This window comes from Felis catus, chromosome B3 (assembly GCF_018350175.1).
Source record: "Felis catus isolate Fca126 chromosome B3, F.catus_Fca126_mat1.0, whole genome shotgun sequence".
Taxonomy (NCBI): Eukaryota; Metazoa; Chordata; class Mammalia; order Carnivora; family Felidae; genus Felis; species Felis catus.
Genome location: NC_058373.1, coordinates 65,153,397 through 65,169,350, shown reverse-complemented (window position 1 = coordinate 65,169,350; position 15,954 = coordinate 65,153,397). Strand labels below are relative to the sequence as shown.

The following is a 15,954-nucleotide window of genomic DNA, read 5'->3' as shown; positions in this document are numbered from 1 at the left end:
CACACACTAAAAAACAAAAACAATTGATTTGTAGTTTTATATGAGTAGATCATTTAGTGTAAAGGTTGTATTTCAAAGTCTCCTAAATGTTCTCCTTTATTCCCAATCCAGGTAAACTTAAAAAAAAAATTCCTAAGGCTATCAACCTTAGCTAGCAAAGATATGAGACTAACAGTAAATACATGAACTCCATTTTCTGACTATCTAAAGTTTGAGCACTGGTCTGATATATCCACAGTGTTGATGGAACAGTGTGGATATCCTTTTTTTTATGTTTGTTTATTTATGTTGAGAGAGAGAGAGAACACAAGAGAGGGCAGAGGGAAAAGGAGAAAGAGAGAGAGAGAGAGAGAGAGAGAGAGAGAGAGAGAGAGAGAGAGAGAGAGGGAGGGAGGGAGGGAGGTAGAGATTTTTAAGCAGGCTCCACACTCAGCACAGAGCCTGACACAGGGCACAATCCCATAAACCATGAAATCATGTCCTGAGCCAAAATCAAGACTTGGATGCTTAACTGACAGAGCCACCCAGGTATCCCTGTGGATATCTTTGATAGCTATTACTCATGAGCCTGTCATCATTCTAAATTTTTGTATTTGGAGGAACATGAAAAAATAATTTCCATCAATGTTGAGCAAATAATATACATGGCTTCTCTGGCTGATCAAATGAAAGTTAAGTTAAATCTCCTCCACCAGGGTAAAATCTAATTTTCCTATTGTAAGGGAATAGTTTTGGGAGTATAAACAGGAGATTAGCACTAGTTTCATCATCATCACTTTTTTCTATTCCACAATAACTAACTTAATTTAAAATTGTTTTATTACTCAAGTATACATGTTCATTGTAGAAAAAAATACAGAAAGTAAAAAGAACAAATTAAAAGCATCCATAGCCTTCTACCTATTTTAGCTTTCTACTACCTATAAAAGTATCTAAAGCCTTCCCTTTATCTAAGCAAAATATGTGTGTGTGTGTGTGTGTGTGTATGTGTGTATATGTATATATGTACGTATATACATGTGTGTATATGTAATATATATGCATATATGTAATTATATATACATGTATATATAATGTGTACCATGTATACATGTATACACATGTATATATAATTACATACACACACATACATACGTATATACATACATGCATAGCCTTTAAAAATACAATAGCTTGGGGTGCCGGGTGGCTCAGTCGGTAAAGCGTCCGACTTCCACTCAGGTCATGATCTCGTGGTTTGTGAGTTCAAGCCCTGCATCAGGCTCTGTGCTTATAACTCGGAGCCTGGAGCCTGCTTCAGATTCTGTGTCTCCCCTTCTCTCTGCCCATCCCATGCTCATGCTGTATGTCTCTGTCTCTCAATAATAAATAAATGTTAAAAAAAATTTAAAAATACAATAGCTAACATAAAACTTAAATGGAAATTCCTCTGGGTAGCTAAATCACTCTGGGTTTTACAGTAACATAAGTTGGAGGGTGTAGCCAAGAGCCCCCCTGGGTCCTCTAAATTGCAGAGGGAAGCCCATGATATAGAGTACAATACGGTGATATTTATCAACAATAATGTCTATATTTTCATAGATCCTAGCAATAAATACTTGTCACATATTTAATAGGTTAAATTTGTATTATAATATACTGATATGATACATATACACCTTGCTTCAGGGTGTAACTGCATTTCAGCATCGAACAGCAAGCTAATAAAAACTGTAGCAAGAAACAGTTTTACAACCCTCCATTGACTTGTGTTTTACATTATGTTATCTTATGGCAGACATCTGAATTAAAGGTTAACACACACTATTTAACGGTGTCTGAATGAGTGTACAGTGCATGAATACATGCTTCTTGAAATTTTTTATCAGTTTTGATACTACACATGCTTTGTGATTTGGGTTAAGACATGACTTTAAGTGGGTGATGGCTCCTGCTTGACTCTTTTGAGTAATAGGAAATAACACATTTTGTTAGGATTCCTTCAATTAAGTGCATATCCACCATTAAAGCGATCTGTCATTATTTTAGCAATGTCATTAACATCTACAATATAATTCACAGGGGCTTTGTTCTTCTTTCAAAATTAGTAGCACATGCATTTATATAGAAAGCTTGAAATACAAAAACAAATTTAAGCAGCTTTCAACTCCAAGCTATACAAATATTTTTAAATGGATTACATAGAAGGTATGACTTTACTAAGAAAGAAAAGCCCACAGAAATTATATATCCATTAACATGGATTAATGATATAAAATATGAATTACTTTTCTTTCTAATGTGACACATCAAGAAATACAGTTTAGTGTACTACTAAACGTACTTGGCCTAATGAAAATAATTTAAATTACTGGGCTACTGAAAGTAAAAATCAGTATATAAAATTTATGATTTTTTTATATAAATATTATCAGTCTTTAGAAATATTTTGGAAAAATTTTAATGCATAACAATAATGTATTAAGTGCTTAATAAAAAAGATAAAATTTTATTAGCAAATTTAGATGGCAACGGTCAACTTTAAATTGCTAAAATAGATCTTATTTACTCCTGTGGATTCAGTAAATAGGTTAAGATTCAATTACAAATAATGCAAGGAGAAAGCTGAAGTTTACAAAACAGAGTAGAGGTTCAGCTACAATAAAAGTATATTTTTCTATAGAATGCCTGCGTGGCTCAGCTGGTTACACATCTGACTCTTGGTTTTGGCTCAGGTCATGATCTCATTGTTCTGTGAGTTTGAGCCCCGTGTCTGGCTCTGCGCTGACAGTGTGGAGCCTGCTTGGAACACTGTCTCACCCATTCTCTCTACCCCTTCCCCACTCATGCTGTTTCTGTTTCTCTCAAAAATCAATAAATAAACTTAAAAAAAGAGTATATTTCTCTACATTCAGAATATATATACATATATACATATGTTCTATATATTTGTATATATAAAAAGTATATACTGTTGTATAAATATGAACTATAAAGTGATATTTATTTCCTGTTACCTAAAATTATTGACATGTATAAAAGCTTTCTTTGACAAAATTTTCATCTCTTGTCCACCTCAATGGGCTGTAGACCTGGGGCGACAAAGGAACTGAGAAAAAGAGACAACAGTATAGTAAGGCACAGGGGACCATGAGATACCGAGGTTTATTGTACATCTTCTTATATACGTTTTCAGGAAAAACAGATAAGCAATGATTAACAACAGAAGCTTAGCAAAGCATGTCAACAATGTACATCTGATTCAGCTATCATAAGTATATTGCCTACGAGAGCAGCCTTACAGATACTTATGCTCCGATAAGAATCTTTACGATAGAAGCAAAGACAAAGAAGGGAGTGGATGCACTGTGCTATATACAGCTGGCTTCCTTTAAGCAAAACATCCCTATCTACATACTAAAGAACAGACCACACTTCCCGAGGGCAATTCACTCAAGTCCTTTCAGGTGATTTTTAACCTTAGGATCTTGAGTTTTCTCAGAGATCTTGGAGCCTGAACGAATATGCGCCTGTGGTCATTGTGGTGTTCTTGTTCCCACAATCACTGATAGTTAGGTTTCAAGTAAAATATCAAATGGAACTTAACTAGAAGCATAGAGACATTATAATCATTTTGTAGACCATAGAAATCTCTGGACTTGACCTGCTCTCTCTTGCAATGGCTCTTAGAATAATCTAGTACACGTTATAGATAGTTGGAGTCATGTCTTTTCTCCCTCAACAGAGTAAAAATTCTTTAAAGTAAGGATTACTATTCTGTGTCTTCCCAAAATTCTCACAGACTTTAGCCCAGCACTTTGCATGTTACAAATATTAAATTAATAAATGTCCTCCAGTTATCTTAAATATGACATCCAAAATAATGCACTGCCTTGACCTCGATAGCTCTTTTTCCTCAAGATTCCTCATCTCAGCAAAATTTCCAACCATCTACCCTCTCAAGCAAAACACAGGGAGTTATCCACAGTTCTCTCTATAGTCTCAAATTCGGTCCAAATCCTGCTTCAAATCCTGTATTTCTCAAACCTGTCTTTTTTTTTTTATGTTTCCACTATCCCATTTCTTGCTAAGCCCTCTTTTTCTTAGCATCCATCCCAACATGGTTATGCAATACCTTTCTGATTTTAACACTTGCAGTATATTTGAGTTCTATTTCCTGGGTGCAAAAACATAATCTTCTGTGATACTGAGGTAAGTTTGGTTCAGTCCATTGAGAATTTGTGAGCATTTCCCAAATTTGTCCCATAGTAACCAAGCTGCAACCTCCTTCAGCTCTCATTTCTCCCCAGAGTTTTGCCTTTTTCGTAATTTTGCCCATCAGGAGTGACTCACCATTTGTTTGTGGTAAAACAAAAATTCTTAATGTTGCTTAAAGGATAAACCCAAGGAGGTGCCCAGATATCTCAGTTGGTTGAGCGCTAACTATGGCTCAGGTCATGATCTTGCAGTTCACGAGTTTGAGCCCCGCCTGGAGCCTCAGAGCCTGGAGCCTCCTTCAGATTCTGTGTCTCCCTCTCTCTCTGTCCCTCCCCTGCTAGTACTCTATTTCTCTCTCAAAAATAAATACAAAACATTGTTTGAAAAAAGGATAAACCCGAGACATTAAACATATACTGTATTAGATTAGGGCCAACAAGCACTTAAATGTGGAAATAAAATGCTACATAGACAGGCAAGGATCAAATTTAAAGGATTACCAAGAGAGATCAAATCTGTGTTTTTTCTTCTTTGGGAGTTTTTAAGATACAGTGATAAATTTCTGGAAAACCGCTTCTCTTAAAAGTTAGTGGTCTAAATTCAAATGAAACTAATTATTTTACTTCATCTTCTGTACCAAATCTTTTTTCCCCTAAAATAACCACCTGAGAGAACAAAAATACTGTCCCAATGGTGAATTCTTATAGTGTACTAAACTGAGTTCATTGCTTCTGAGGCTCTTTCATGTAACATCCACATAATCAACACAAGATAAGTAAGTATATCTCAAATTGCCTCTCTTGTGAAGAAAGATATAGTACAAGGCAAAAGAAATTTTACCCTACAAATCTCATGATAAACAAATTCCCAATTTATTTTTTCATTCAACCAACGCATATTTTCTAAGCCCTTACTGGTGAAAGCCAATGGACCATACATGGCCTACTTCCTCACACTTGATTTTCGATGCCTCATCAGGGTACAGAATTAGGTTCTCAAGCAAGGATAAAGGCAATCAACATATGGTATATAGTAATCATTTTGACATTACACAGGATTCATGTGGAGATACCCAGATAACAAGATAGCTATAATGGAAATATCATACCGTTTGGAATCAGAAGACCACAATCTAAACCATATGTTAGATTCACACTATTTTAACTTTTTAAAATCATCTAAACCATCTGCCCTGAATTTTTTTTTCATTGAGTAAGCACTAAGCATTCCATTGAGGAAGGATTAAGTAAGATAATAGGTAGGTATTTGATACCTGCATGATATTCTGCATAATTGTTGAATTAGTCCTCACAATAATCTTAGAAGGCAGATACTGTTATTTTAATTTTATGGATAGGGAATCAGAAATACAGGGCGGAGAAGGAGGTACCACAGGCCAATTAATTAGTAAACAAGAGAATCTAGATGTAAACCAAGGTGGTGGTTTGACTTTAAAGTTAACACACTTTACTACAAAACATACTGTTTTTATTAGATCATTATGAAGAATAAATAAGATAAATAAAAAACATGTCTTACAAAGCCTAACATACTATGTGAATTTAATGAAAATTGCTTACTGCTATTATTAGTCTATTACTAATCTGTTAAAGTTCTAACGTATTTCAGAGATTGCCACAATCTTGCTTATATTAGCAAACCAGAGAAGCGGGAAAGTTCCTCCCATATCCTTCCTGATTAAATGAAGAAAGAGTAGAAGCAAGAAAGGAAAATCCTATTACTACTCTCAGGCACTTTCACATAATATCTAATTAAACCCGAAAACACTCCCATGACTTAGGCATTCTTACCCCACTATAAGATAAGGAATATATGATCCAGAAAAATAAAAGAAATTTCCTGTTTCCAATACACAGGAGGATGGATTTAAGCTCATATTCACCTGATTTAAGAGCCCAGTTCTTTCTGCCATATCACACTTTCTTACAAGATAGGGGATGAGGTATCTTCACTATCTCTAAGATAATAATAACCCAGCTTGCTATGTTTAGCATTTACTATAAATACATGTTTGAAGAATGTTTTCACTTGCTTAACAAAGAAAATGTCCTTATCTGGAGTTAAATCATGGATCTCTACTTCATTTATAACTTCTAGGAAACAATAGAAATTTGTGCCCCATTAGAATATTCAAATTAAAGTATAAAACCCTTTTCAAATGGCTAAAGGAAAAATTACGATTAATGGAATCATTTCTAAATCTATCAGAAGGCCATATATGTAGCAGACCATATAACTGCATTCTCATACTTTGCTGACTTAAAGATCAGTAATTTTCTTATCTTGAGATTAAAGTTTATGTGTATAAACTAGCTCCATTCACAGTTTTTAAGTTCCACTAAATTGAGAGAATGAGAAATTAAAATAGACATATATTTTTTCACTGTTACAAAACATACATACTTTTTTTTTTTTTTTACTATTACCTATACAGTTTTATTAGGTTCACTGTTTTTGTTAACTCACTGACTTTGAATACAAACCTGTTGGTTGAAAAAAATTTCTACAACTAGCTTTAAATTAAATTTTTCTTTCCACTTATACAGGTAATACCTGCCAATCTGCTTAAGCAGTTATTCACCTATTTACTATATATTCAGTTTTTTCTTATTCATTTGAAAATCGTTTTTGAACATCTGATATGGACTGGCCCCTCAGACTGAGGTACAAGAGATGCAGAAGAATGTAGCAGACTTGATCTCTGCCATCCAAAGTTCACTGTCTAGTCTTGGGAGTTCAACTGAAAGAAGAGGATTATACAAGTCGTATCAACATTATGTAATCAATATTTTCATAGTAGAAGGTACTGGTTGCTATGTGAGTACTTGACAGGGAACCTAACTTAGTCTAAGGAGTCAAGTAAACCTTCTGAAGTTCAAGCGTAACATCTAAGGGCTAAAAAATGAATAGAAGGGTGAGAGAAAATGATGTGGAGTAGGCGGTACTCCAGAGAGAATAACCAAATTGCATATGGTCTGGTTTCCCACAGTGGCCATGATAGATACCATTCATTAGGCCCTATCTTTTAAAGAATAATCTATGCCTGCAGAAAAAGTATTTTGTGGACTTTAGTAGAAATACCATAGTAAGTACAGAAGCCATGTTTGAACAGCATTCTGAACCATGATTCTACAATATATGGTCTTAAACTAGGATTGAGCATAACTGTCAATACCAAGTGATATATTATCACCTTTAGATAATCAGGCATCATGTTCTATTAATTGGCATGCCAAGTACTTGATAGCACCAGATATTATGGTTAATGCAAATGATTATTTTTCCTGTGAGTTTAATTAAGAGTCTCCGTATTGATGTAATTAAAACCGCAGTGGCATTTGAAATGCATCACCTAAATAAAGTACCTTAAGATTTACTCTATTAAGATTTGTAAGAGATCTCAGTAATTGCAATTTGCATTATTTTCTTTCACATATGTATTTCTCTGAAGAAATCAGTCACTGCATATATGTATGGCCATATTATCATCAAGTATTTCATTATTTTCATGGACAAAATTGTTCACTAATAGCACATCAACATTAGATGTAGGAACAAATGTTTTTTCAATATTTAAATTTAGGAGTTCTCATTGCCCATTATCTATCTATTAAGAATTACAAGTTCCAGTTTAACAGAGAATTCCATGTTAATCGCATGCTTTATAATGAGACTGTTTGTTATCCCTAGCCTGCAACACACTTGATTAAAACCTTCAGTGTACTCACCAAGCTGATATTTTTTACCTACTGCCTTCACCTCTGGTACAGTGTAATTTTCAAAAAGCAAAATGAAGAAGAGTATTATTTATTGTTAACTTTTTCTATAGATATCCTGTGTGCTTGTAACTCTCAGACATGTACAGGTATCCCACACAGGACAAAGAAAACATTACCCGTAACAAAGGAGCCATTTATATCTCTGCAATCCAAATCAGATCCTGCCCCAATGGCACCCTAGACTACATGTACACATATGGAAAATTGTCAATTCAGTAATGGCAGGTAATTTCCATTCTATTTAGGAAACTGAGGCTTAAAATGGTTAAACAATGGTGGTGTATGATTTAAACCCAAACAAATGATCCAAAGTCTGCAATAATAATCTACATGCTACTAACTCTCAGGTGTTAAAAAAGAAAAGAATTTCTTTAATTAAACGTTGTTTGATTTTTTCATGGGTAACAAATATAAATAAATAAGCATAGTAAGTCCCCCAAATACGGTCTTGAGTCCTATGAGTTCTAACCATCTCCCACCCATATTTCCAGAAAGGAAAAAGAAAGGAAATCCAAATAGTAACTTTGAAACACTGCATTTTACCTCTTCTTACTAAAACTCTAGCAGTAAAGAAATATTTGCATCATAATATTATGGAAATATAGTAAACATAACATAGGGTCGTTTTACTGGAGAAGCAGTTTTTTCAAAGCAAACAGGGAAGAAAGAACAGATGTATAATAAAATGAAACCACCACATGAAACTTTATTTGTTCCTATTGTGATCGCCCACATGGTGTGGTACAAGAATATGTAACTACTCCCTGTTCTGGTTACTTCTGAGCATATCACTATACAAAATTATTATATCCAGTGGCTATTCGTAATGCAGAAAATGAATATTTTATTCACAGAAAGCAGATGAAGATTTCAGTCCTGAACTTTTAATTTTTTGTTTGTGTGTACCTATGACTACTCAAAAGCTCAATCCTAATTTCTGAGGCACACTTCCAAATCTTTTTCACATCTGTGAAGTACGTTTATCTTCAGGCCTCTGAGAAGTAATTAAGATTACTCCTAATTTACAAAAAGGGAAACAGGGTCATAGGTCAATGTAACTTACTTAAGTGAACAGACTTGCAATAAGATGGTACCTTAAAAATGATTAACTGCCTTCTTTTCAAAACTATCATTGAAATGGCTATCCATGTACAAAAAGAGAGAACCTATATCAGCATTGGATACTGTCCATGGGAACATCATGCATTAGAATTCCTTAGTGGTCTGCTACTGCAGACATTACTAGAATGAAGGACCAGCTCAACCCATTATCACTCTGGAGCATCTAAAAAGTGAGTACACGGAATCCCAGCATAAATCCATAAACACCACCTAATTTGATTGGGTGAGGATAACTAGAGGCCACTGTGAGCAGGGATCACACGACAAGTCTTTTTCTCCTATGGTACCCATCCCAGAATGAAAGCACTGCCACAGCTAAATCCTGCCGAAGACAGCTACGGTGAGTTTAAAACATAGCTCCCCAGGGCACCTGCATGGCTCAGTCGATAAAGCATCCCACTCTTGATTTCTGCTTAGGTCATGATCTCAGAGTTCACGAGATCTTCTGCTTGGGATTCTCTCTTCCTCTCCCTCTTCCCTTCCTCCTGCTCATATATGTGAGGCAAGAATGCTTGTTCAAGGGGACCAAAGACCCTCATGGAACCATGAGGCCAGGGAATAGCACTTTGTCCCCCCATATATACATATCCTAGGCAACATAGATTGAAAAGATCTGTATTTTGCTATGTTTCCTTGGAACTACATAATAGGGGGGAAACTCATACATTCATTCCAGAATAAAACAAACAAAAAACTACATTATCTCTAAAAGGAAAAAAAAATCATGTTGTCTTCAGTTATTTCTCTAACACAAACTTTCCAGGACAAAATGGAGCATGAGCTACAGTTTTGAGAGAGAGAGACTTCTCTCAAACATTTAAAAAAACGAATAAAACATAGCCTCCATAACATTTTGCAATTGTTTTATTTAAATGATGACATATTTTTTTCCCCTTCATATTGATCTACCTTTCAAAACATCAGCATATTTTCATATGCCAAGAGATGTTTCTTGTTTTGTTTTTCCTATTTGTTTCGGGTGCCTCTATGTTTGATAATATCAGGATATTGGGTAAATTTTGTCTGAAAAGTGTGATTCTATGTTTAACTGTGCCTTTGAGGTCCAGAAGGAGAAGTAAGGAGAAAGTTAATAGTTAGCTATAGTTTTACTTTGTCGGATCAGAAATTCCGATAACCCAAAGGGAAACATCTTAGAACTGAATTTGAGTATTGCCCCCATTTTGGGGAGGGAGGGTGTGTTGTTATAGTTACCTTCTGCTAGGTAAGGAAAATAAAAGGCAGATAAAATACACACACACACACACACACACACACACACACACACACACACACACACACACCAAAGCAATCATTGGGATTTTAAATGAAATTTCTAAATTTAAGAGAAACAGAGAGAAAATAGAGGAGAAAATAAGTAAGGAGAAGGAGGAAGAAGATAAATTTTCTGGGCTGAAGAAAGATACACCTGGGGACTGAAGGATACCAAATATATAAATACCAATACCAAATATTTAAGCTTTGGATGGAAGGGACCACAAACAATCACAAAGAAGAAGGAAGAACCGGGTAAGGAGAGATAAAAATATCAGTTGGTTAATAAGTCTGAATGGAGAACCTGACTTAAATCTGAGGCTGCAGCAGCATTCCCAATGGGTTAATCATGAATCAGACAGATACACCCATATAGTCACTAGCACAGCAGTGTGACTGCAGGACTCCAACACAGGGGTTTACACTTACCACAGGGGTGAGAGAACACCGGACATATATCCTCTCTGTAGGCAGGATGTACTAAAAAGAGAGAGAGAGAAATGTTCAGAAGGATCTCACCATCATTTGTCAAACTCACAAATCAAACAAGTAACTCCTTGGAGGGAATGTACAAAATGGGAAGAACGCTGACTTGAGGGGACCAAAGACCCATATGGAACCATGAGGCCAGGGAATAATGCTTCCTTCCCACATATAAACATATCCTAGGCAATACAGACTGAAAAGATACATGTATTTTTTTATATTTTCTTGGAATCACACAATAGGGAGGAATTTCATCCATCCATTCCAGCAAAAAATAAACAAAACACATTAATCTCTAAAAAGAAAAAAAGAATAATCAAGTTGTCCTCAGGTTGTTTTTTTTTCTCCCTGTAACATGAACTTTCCAGGACAAAATGAAGCAATAGCTACAGAGTTTTAAAAAATAAAATGACACTAAGCCAAGAACTAACAGAAATATATTGCCAGGCATATTATAAGAATAAAAGAAATATGTTGCCAAAAACACAGAGCTCAGAAACCTGCCACCCACATTATAGTCTTTAAAAATTATCCAAAGCCATCCTCCAGCTGATGGAGAAGTGGATCTAACACACTTAAAAATATGAGCTATTATATTATAAAGGGGCAGTGGTAATACTCAAAAAATATTATATCACAGCATTGCTTGACTATTTCTTATACATATGTCCATCAAATTTCATGCAAATGTCATAATATTAAATATTGAAAAAGAAAATATATGTTCTAAAAACGAACAATAACCTGAATTTTGAAATTCAGAATTATGCTACAATGAGCCGGAAATTTCAACATGGTAGGTATGTGGGGAGGAAGCAACTAAAGTACAAGTACCTGAATTTTTCATTTTCTTGAAATCACTAGAAATTCCTTCATTTTTAATTTAATAATTAGAAAAATGTATTTAATATATTAAAGAATACTACTAAATATATCTTCCTTCCATATTTCAATGGACCAACAAAATAAGACAAATTAAAATATCTGAATATTAACACTCCTGGGTGGCTCAGTCAAGTGAGCATCCAACTCTTGATTTTGGCTCAGATTATGCTCCCAGGGTCATGGGATCGAGCCCGGCTGAGCATGGAGCCTGCTTGAGATTCTCTCCCTCTCTCTCCCTCTCTCTCAAATAAAATATATATATATAACTGAATATTAAAATAAAAAGAAAACAAATTATGGAGTTGTGAGTTGAAAAAAAAATCAAAGTTTAAATGATAGGCTAGACATAAGTTAATAAAAATTTTAAAGGAGTATGTATAAATTGACTAATTTAGACAAAGATATACTCACCACATACATTTTGTGTTTTTAGTAAAAAAAAAAGTGACTGAAAAGTTAAAGATTAGATGAATAGCTACTAAATAGCAAATGACAATTAAAAATAATATGTAAAATAAACATAAGAAATGATTCTTTCAAAACTGTAAAATGAAAAAAGATCATAAATCTAAAAAATACAGAGCAAAGAAAAATCAAGAATGAGTTTAAATCATAGAATAACACTATATGCAAAATCATGACTCTCTTTTTGAAAAAATTTACTGAGAAGGTCAGTTTTCTGGAAAAACATAAACTATAAAATTGATGCATAAAATAAGTAGATAATGCTTTTATAATAAATTTTTCTATGCTATCAAGGCATTATACTCAAATATGCCTTCATGCATAGATATATTTACAGATTAGGCTTTCCAGAATTTTAAAGAGTAAATGATTCTCATATCATATAAATAATTCTAAAAAGTAGAAATAAATTATTCATAATTCACTTTTATATAGTTAGCATAATGAAAATGTGGGAAAAATATATATTAAAAAAAAACAAAGGCTGACAGCTAAGACCTCTCTGAGTCTTTATTTCAGTCCTTGGTTTAATTTATTTTCTTGTTGGAAATAAGAATTATACTCACAGAAGGTATTACTAAAAAATTTCAGCTAGGGCTTTAATGGGGCTTCAAATGAATTTATTAATTATTAGTGTAAATATTAATATCTTTACATGCCAAGTTGTCCAATACAAGAAGAGGTTATAACTTTGCATTTTCTGAGCTTTAAGCATCTTTAATACAGTTTTAATTATTCCCCAAAGAAATTTCAGGAATTCTTTGTTTAAATATAAAATACTTTATACTTTTTGTTGATAATGCTAAGTAAAATCTTGTATTTTGTTAAATTCTCTGGTTGCTTGTTACTATTGACTTCTCATTAATAACTATCATAAGTCAATCTTACATTTGGAACCAGTCATAACAATAATTCTGAATATATGGTCAGAAAAATTATAGTGGAATATGAAAATAAAATAGACATTTACCAGTTATTGGCTGACAAATATTCTGAAATATTATTAAAATATGCAACTCAAACAGAAGAAGAGTGGATTCAGGAGTAAACAGCAATAATGAACAAACTTTTTTTTACAAAATTCATTATTAGGTCTACATGAGTGGGTTTTTTTAAGTTTATTAATAATAATCTGACAGTAAAATTTCAGATGATACCAACATGGGAAGTTGGGGATACAGATGAAAACATAAATATGCTACTGTTCTTGATTTATATAAAGAGAATATACATAATGACCAGAATATGATAGAAAAATATAAGTTCAACTATGTTTATTAAAAATCTGAAAGTCTCTTTTCTCTTCCTTTGCAGAGACAGAGGAATGAGCCAGCTCTATTGATATATTCAGCATGGCTGGGGCCAAGGAAGCAGCTGAATGTTAGAATTTGGGTTGAATATAGACAGCTTGATTGACTAAATAAATATAATGAAGGTAATGGGAACAACCTTCCTCTTTGTCAAAGAAAGAAATTATAAATATAAAAAGGGGGAGGGCTAGAATAAACCCTGTGATGTTAGCTTGGTATTAAGAGTGTTAATGTGAACACAAAGTTTTTTACATAGAAAGAAAAATATAGAAATAAGCATAGAGATATATGTGGACACGCATGTTTCCTAGCTCTGTCCTAGAAGCAATGACCCCTCAGTAACAATGAGTCACTGAGCCTCCAAATCTTCATTTCCATACTGCTCTTCATTAAAAAGAATTAGAAACCCTTGGACAAATTACTGTGTCAGAAAATAACTCCTCAAAGAATGAAGTGGACAGATAAAAGAACACAAAAGCAATCCGGAAGGGCCAAATCTCAGAAACTCTAAGTATGAACATAAAGAAAAAGATACTAATGGATTATAACCCATTGAATAAAATGGGACTCCATGACTCTACACTAATATTAAAAAAAAAGAGCAATACCTGGGGGAGACTACTTTATTTTACAAAAGAATGCCAAGTAATAAATCTGGGGGAAAAATGGAATTGATAAACCCCTTTGATAATCATCATAATAATTATTTCAGGCAAATATCAGCAATGGACACTAAAGATGGTAGGCAAAATTTTGATGAAAACCAGGATATTTACAAAGTATCCCTCTAAACAATGGCATACCCTAATTCTAATCCTGAAAAAACAAGACGAATCCAAAATGAGGAACATTATACAAAACAAATGGGTCTATATTAAATATGTGTGTGTGTGTGTGTGTGTGTGTGTATCAAGTTGATGAAATTCAAGAAAAGATTAATAGACTGTTCCATATTGAAAAAGACTGTAGACCCATGATGATGATTCTTAAATACAATTTATGACACGTGACTGGATATCGGGCTGGGAAAAAATAGAGGGCATTATTAGAACAGCCAATATATTTTACTGGTGATATTACATCAATGTTAATTTCCTTATAGGATGATTATAATGCGTTATCTAGGAGAGTATCCTTGTTTAAAGAAGTGCACACTGAAATATTAAGAGGCAATGGACCACTTACTCTCAGGAATTTCAGCCAAAAGTATATATGTATGTGTGACTAATGTAGTAAAAATTTATTTTTATGTTTTTAAGTTTGTTTATTTCTTTTGAAACTAGAGCACAGCATAGAGAGAGGGAGAGAGAGAGGGAATCCCAAGCAGGCTCCACACTGTCAGTGCAGAGCCTGATATGGGGTTCAAACTCACAAACCAAGAGATTAGGACCTGAGCCGAAGCCAAGAGTTGGACGCTTAACTGACTGAGCCACCCAGGCATTCCCCCCTCAATTTTTTTTTAAACAGCCAGAATCTGGGTGAAGGGCTTATGGGAGTTCTTTGTATAATTATTACAACCTTTCTGTAACTCAGAAATTATTTACAAATAAGTAAAAGTATTTAAGGGTGGCTAATAGAGAAAGAAATATAATGAACAATTTTCAAACCCAGAGAGAAAAAAAAAAGACAGAAAAATGAAAGAACAAAAAAGGAAGTCTATAAAGTAAAATATATCAAAAAAAGAAAAGATTTTTAAAAAGCCCAAGCATATCAGTAATTAGCATAAATAATTATTCAACCTCACTTTTTTTTAAAAAAAGAGACTAATACAGCTATAAAAAAAAGCAAACTGCCATTATATGGTGTTTATAGAACACACACCTAAAACAAAATGACTCAGGGAAATTGTAAATACATAAAAAGAAAAGTATACACTTTTATAATTTAAAAAGTTAATGTAGCAATATTAATCTCGTTCAACATAAAATTAAAGCAAATTCATTAAAAGAGACTAGCAGTTTATATTTATAAAATAAATAATAAATTGAGAAGATATAGTATCTATAAACCTTTTGTACTTAAAATATACCTTCAAATATGCAAAGTATATTTGCATAGGATAGTACAACAACTATAGATATATAGATATATATAAAGATATATAGATATACAATACATATATAATATTGGTGGGAGACTTCAGAAAATTCTTAGGAATCAGCATGAGGAGAAAGAAACTATAGAGAGATTTGAAAAATATTCAACATATAAAATATTCAACATACATTCTTTGAAAAACATTTGAGGAGAACCTGGGTGGCTCAGTCAGTTAAGCATACAACTTCAGCTCAGGTCATGGTCTCGCGGTTCATGGGTTCAAGCCCTGTGCCAGGCTCTGTGCTGACAGCTCAGTCTGGAGCTTGCTTTGGATTCTGTGTCTCCCTCTCTCTCTGCCCCACCCCCCACTCACACTGGCT

General features: G+C 33.8%; 1 long non-coding RNA gene across 4 annotated transcripts in view; it reads right to left on the bottom strand.

The window, feature by feature from the left end:
- Positions 1–15,954, bottom strand: part of LOC111560835 — a 334,796-nt gene that overhangs the window by 226,344 nt on the left and 92,498 nt on the right. For all 4 annotated transcript variants that reach the window (XR_006599337.1, XR_006599336.1, XR_006599338.1 and 1 more), the window contains exon 2: positions 10,821–10,871. This is a non-coding gene — a long non-coding RNA (uncharacterized LOC111560835). The remainder of the gene's footprint in view (positions 1–10,820; positions 10,872–15,954) is intronic.